The sequence below is a fragment of the Salvia miltiorrhiza genome, unplaced genomic scaffold (assembly GCF_028751815.1).
Source record: "Salvia miltiorrhiza cultivar Shanhuang (shh) unplaced genomic scaffold, IMPLAD_Smil_shh original_scaffold_302, whole genome shotgun sequence".
In the NCBI taxonomy this organism is placed as follows: domain Eukaryota; kingdom Viridiplantae; phylum Streptophyta; class Magnoliopsida; order Lamiales; family Lamiaceae; genus Salvia; species Salvia miltiorrhiza.
Genome location: NW_026651523.1, coordinates 102,199 through 107,942, shown reverse-complemented (window position 1 = coordinate 107,942; position 5,744 = coordinate 102,199). Strand labels below are relative to the sequence as shown.

The 5,744-nt window shown below is 30.7% G+C and overlaps 1 long non-coding RNA gene across 1 annotated transcript; it reads left to right on the top strand.

Annotated features, from left to right (window-relative positions):
- Nucleotides 1–515: 515 nt before the first annotated feature.
- Nucleotides 516–3,331, top strand: LOC131003938 (uncharacterized). Its single transcript, XR_009094861.1, has 3 exons — nt 516–577; nt 2,435–2,501; nt 3,108–3,331. It is a non-coding gene; the product is annotated as an uncharacterized LOC131003938 (long non-coding RNA).
- Nucleotides 3,332–5,744: the final 2,413 nt, after the last annotated feature.

The following is a 5,744-nucleotide window of genomic DNA, read 5'->3' as shown; positions in this document are numbered from 1 at the left end:
ATTTTTCGATACGAGTCCAATAATGAAAGTTTTTATTTTTGGACGACGAGTGAATAGTAAATTGGGATTTCTCGATAAACGAACCGAGCTCGTTTATCAGAATTTCGAGAACGAGCTTGCGTTTTCTATATTTATATAGAATTACGAGTGTAATGAAAGTGAGTAGGAGTTAAGAGGGTGAGTAACGAAGAATGTGGGTAATTAGTCGTTAAAACGAGACGAAACGGGATATTTAACGACTAACGGGTTAATATCTTAAATATCTAAGGCTACCCCACCAAAACTGAAAGATATTATGGACTAGATTAGGATATATTTGATATATTCTAATACTAAGTAAGACAGTTCAAGTGTGAATTCCTTAGTCGTAATTGTTGACTCAAGTGTGAATTCCTTAGTCGTAATTGTTGACTAAGGAAGACAAGACAATTTAGAATTGTCTTCTTCGCTTATAAATAAGGGAGCTTGGTCTTACGAATCGATATATGAAAATATACGAAAACATTAGCTTAGAGCTTTTGACTTCCGATTTGAGCACCGAGACGAGCGCCGATCATCTTTTCGATCACGTATCTAAGTAGGTAAGATCTCTACCTACGTTTTGATGGTTTTCTTTTCGATTTTCGTCGACGTCGAAAAACGTCGATTCTCGACTTTATTTTGAAACGACGTCGGATCGTCGGGAAATTTTAGTATGTTGTTCTTGGGTAGATGTTGAGCATGTTTAATGAAGGGAGTAAGAACGGAACGAACCGTAGCTATGAAACCCATGAGGGCAGCCCCGTTTTTCACATATTAGCTTGTCTTTCGATTTTTGTTTGATCGTTTTGACTTGATATTTGTGCTTAGGGGTATGCTAGAATCGATATATATTAAATTCGTATTTTTCCAAGCACGAAAATTGTATAAATTTTTAGAGTATGATTATTTAAATTCGTGAAGTTTGAGACGTTGCATAATGAATATTATTGCGTATATGTGTTCTACGATATCACATGAGCATGCTAATTGATTTACAATTTATGGATGATAATTGTTGAACGAGATTAAAACTGGAATTCTGTCAAAATTTTACAGCAGTTTCAAGCTTATGTTTCGATGAGTTTTCATTGCTTGATGGCTCTGAAATTTTAGTATGTTTATCTATGATATGTGTATTTCGTTTCTGCAAAATTTCATGTCTTTTGGATGATGTTTGCTATTTTAAAGATATTTTGAAAAATCCTTGACAGAATCTGTCAACTATTGGTAGACTTCACAAAAACGTTTATATCTATTAATCCATGAAGGATTTTGCATCACCGTTTTTTTTAAACGAAACTAGACTTCAATAATTTTCTAAAAACATAAGATTTCGATTTTTATGACCTCTGAAACAGAGCAGTTTATTATTTCAAAAATGCCCTGTTCTGCTGTCATATTTGTCCAACAGTAAAAGTGTATGAGTTTCATTGTTTATTTGGCAGATCATATGAACGTTTTCTCTTGTGAAATTTTAACCAAATCTTCAAGGATACCTTTAGTTTTGGATGATTAAATTTGATGGAATTTTATTAAGGTTTGCCTTGGTTTCTAATGGCCTAAACAAAATTGGCAGAAACTGTCAATCTTTGACAGCCTGCACTAAAAGAGCAATATCTCCAAAAACCTTTAACCTTTTTGGTTAACTACCATTTTTAGAGTGAACTACACTTCATGAAGTTTTTGAGAGCAATTGGTATGAGAGTTTATGATGATTGAGTTGGTTGTTATGAATTTTTAAAGATGACACAAAAACAGCAAAACTTTCTAGAAAACAACTTGATTATATTTGTTTTGATGGATGATACGATATGACTAAATGGTGTGAGTTGTGAGAGTTATGATTAACGCACATAAATGTTGGTATCTGACACTCGAACAATTGGTGTCGAGTATAAATGATAGTTTACTGATAAAGAGTTTTGATGATTTTGAATTGTTTGGTTTGCGTTGAAAAGATGTCAAGATGTTAAGTTTTGAGTCGAGAGACGAGTTCACGTAGTGAGATTCACGCGTTGAAATCTCGTGGCTGACATTATATATGAATAGGTCATGCCGAAATTTTTAGTGAAATTAGAATTTGAGCATAGTAAATTCTTGTTGACCCGTGACTCAAATACATGCCTAATGGAAAGTTTAACTTTCTAATTGGTTAATTAGACGAGATGAGAGCGAATATATCTGCTAAGAAAGTGGACTTTTCGATGTGTTAAATATTTCTTTTAATTGAAGCGCTGCTAATTATAACATAAGGATGTTATAATTAATGAGTAATGACGAGAGATAATAATTGTTATATTGATTAACAATCAAGAGAGATGAACATTAGAGATACTAATGTTTCATAAAAGAGATTAGATTATTAATCGAGGTTTCTTTTATAACTTCTCACCAATTCTTCATAACGATGAAGGTCCTTTTGGGAAGTAACGACTTGAGGGAGAGAGTGACGTTACTCATTGATACAGAGACACAACGAGGTGGGCATTACTTTTACTATACGTATATAGAGATCCCCTGCGTGTCGTAGGCCTCTTATACGAATGAATGCATGAGATGATTTAACTGTTAATTTCAGTTTTATATATATCTATCAAATGAGTTTAATGTTACATTTGAGCAAGTTATTTCGTTACAAAATATTTGAGTTAAAGTTATTTCAAGTATTGTCTTGCCATAAAATGTTTAAATTTTAGTATGATATCTATCTGCTTTGGCTTTGCCAATGATGCAATCGAATTCGGGTCCTGAGCAGTTGATAGCTATCCTGCCAGGGCTAGTGTACACCAGTGACCGTGAGTCATCTAGCGGGTTGGCCGGTCAAGTGACCGTGAGAGGTGGCCACCTCTCCGGCACACAGTTTCAGATATGATAGATTACAAAAGAACTTAGTCTAATCAGACGAACTTTAAGAATCACAAATGAACTTAGTAAGCTTGGGCCTTTTTAGCGAAAAAACTCCCTTGCTGTACTGATTATGATGGCATGACAATTTATAGTTTTGAAGCATGTATTTTTATACCTAGGCATATGTGCCCACTGAGTGCTTTTGTACTCAGCCCTGCATATGTTTTCTAAATGTGCAGGTTGAGCTGATGTGATGATGGTGCTGCAATGAGCGGAGTCTCCAGGGTTGTTAATAAATAGTTAACCTGTCTAGAATATGTCTTCATACATATGTCTAGCTACTTTCCGCTGCAAGATGTTGTTGATGTTATAGTATGTTATGTCATACTTTGAGTCTTAAGAGAATGGTTTCATACGATGTATAACTTGATTAATGATATTAATTAAGTTTTATGCTGTCTTTCATAGACTGTTTTCAATTGAGTATTAATGAATAAAAATGACGAGTTTTATTAAGATGAGTAAGTTTTACGGCTATAAATGACGCCCCTTTTCTTCCCCTTCTTCTTTAACCCCATCCCTAGTCGTGGATCACTCGGCCTAACTATCCATAGTTAGGGCGGGCTGTGACATCCATTGACCATGATATTCATATGGTATGATAGAGAAAAATACGTGAAAGCTTATGAGCTCCCAATCTTACATATTTTAATCTTTGCGTACTTGTCGATTGTTCCCAAAAAATGTGAATTTATATTTAGTGATAATTGTTAATTATTAATTAAGGTTGAGATTTGCGTAGAAATATTTGTAGCAATGTATTTTGCTTAACAAATATTATAGTGAAATTAGAAATTAAAAAATATTTAACGGTGTTAAGTGTCCATCAGGAATAGAGGGGTTTTTGCACTCTTTATGAGATGTTGAGGAGCTAACAGCCCACAATTAAGAGATAAGGAGGTAAATGTATTAGGGGGGTTGTATGATAGGGGGCTATTTGCTACTTCTCCATTTTATTAAATACTCCCTCCGTCCCGCTCCAAATGTCTCCTTTCTTTTGTACACGGAGATTAAAAATGTGTATAAAGTAGATAAAGTGGGTATAAAAATAGATAAAGTGGGTTGGTGAAAATTGTTTAAATATTAAGTATAGAGAGAGAGTGTATTGCCAAAAAAGAAAATGAAACATTTGGAGTGGGACGGAGGGAGTAAGTTTTTAAAAAAATCCACCTAAGACTCCGGTAAAATGACTCATTATTTTATCTTCAAATTTTATGTAACATGAAATTTTTTAAAACCACTGGAAGTCAAGTATTTTTATTTTAATAAAAAATAAAAAATTAGAATTTTTTTTAGAACAAAATTTTTTATAAGTTAAAGACACAAAATATAATTAATTTAAAATATATAAATTAGTAACAACTTTCGGTCTATTGGATGTCAACATATCCATAATATATTTGTTTGATTTCCACTAGTAAGTGAATGGAAAATCGAATTAGATGGTTTGATTCGATTTTTAAGTTTCAACTTTTTAAAACGAATTAACAATAGTTTATCCTTTACTTTTGTGTTGATTCAAATTTTTAATCTAATAATTAAATATAAACGTCTTATAAAATAATCTGCCGTTCATAAAAAATTTATATTTATTTTGCTCATTCCTAAAATTTAGTATTTACATATATTTTAGGGTAAATATTCGATTTTGTCCCATCGTATTAGCGTTTTCATAAATATGTCCCAATTTAAGGATAAGTGCATACAAATACCCATCGTTTCCGAATTTGATTATATATGTTCCCCAAAAAAAATTCAGCTCCTAAGTACTGACGTAGAATGCCCAAATTTCACATTCGCAACTTACGTGGCACCAATAAAATATGCCACGTAAGTTGCGAATGTGGAATTCCAACATTCCATGCCAATACTCAGATGCCAGAATTTTTTTTCGAAACACAAATAACTAAACTCTAAAAGGATGGGTATTTGTATGCACTTATCCTTAAGTTGAAATATTTTTGTTAAAACACTAATACGATGGGACAAAATCGAATACATACCCTATTTTTTACAATAATTTATACTTGGGAATCATCCAAAGGCGAAAAATGTTAAATCTTTATATATATAAAAAGCAAAGTAAATGTAATTTAATTCAATTAGAAGGGTGTAATTGGAATTGGAGTGAAAATAATATATAATCCATGTCATATAACTACCGAAAATTGTGATCCAAGGGGAAAAAAAACTGCCTAACTTTAGTTGCTATTTTTGTAAATTTAGTTTAAAATTTTAATTTATTCCATTTTTTCTCATTTTGTTGATAAAGCATATTTTTCTCATTTTTATTAGTAAATTATATTTAAGATAAAATATGCAATCTACATCTTGAATAAAAGATCATGAAATTACCTTTAATTTGATATATAATATGTAAAAAAGAAAAATTAAATGAGAAAGTTGTAATAATTTAAAGTTTTAGCATATTAAAAGTTTATATTTTAAGAAGTGGTATGTTCCTTAAACTAAGGAACCGTATTTTAACTCTTTTAGTTTTCTTTTTCTTTCTTAATTCTAATATTTTAAAATTTCAAATTATAAATTAATATTTATTTTATATTAAAAATATATTATTAATATTACATTATGTAATTATTATAAAATCATATCATATTATATATTACAAAATATAGTTTAATATATAATAATAATAATGTATCTATATATGATTTGTACTTTATTTCTTATTATTATTTTAAATCTATAAATATTTAAAACATAATTTTTAATGTTATTATATTTTAAATATATAATCCGTGTGCATCGCACGAGTGATATACTAATATATATATATATATATATATGTATATATA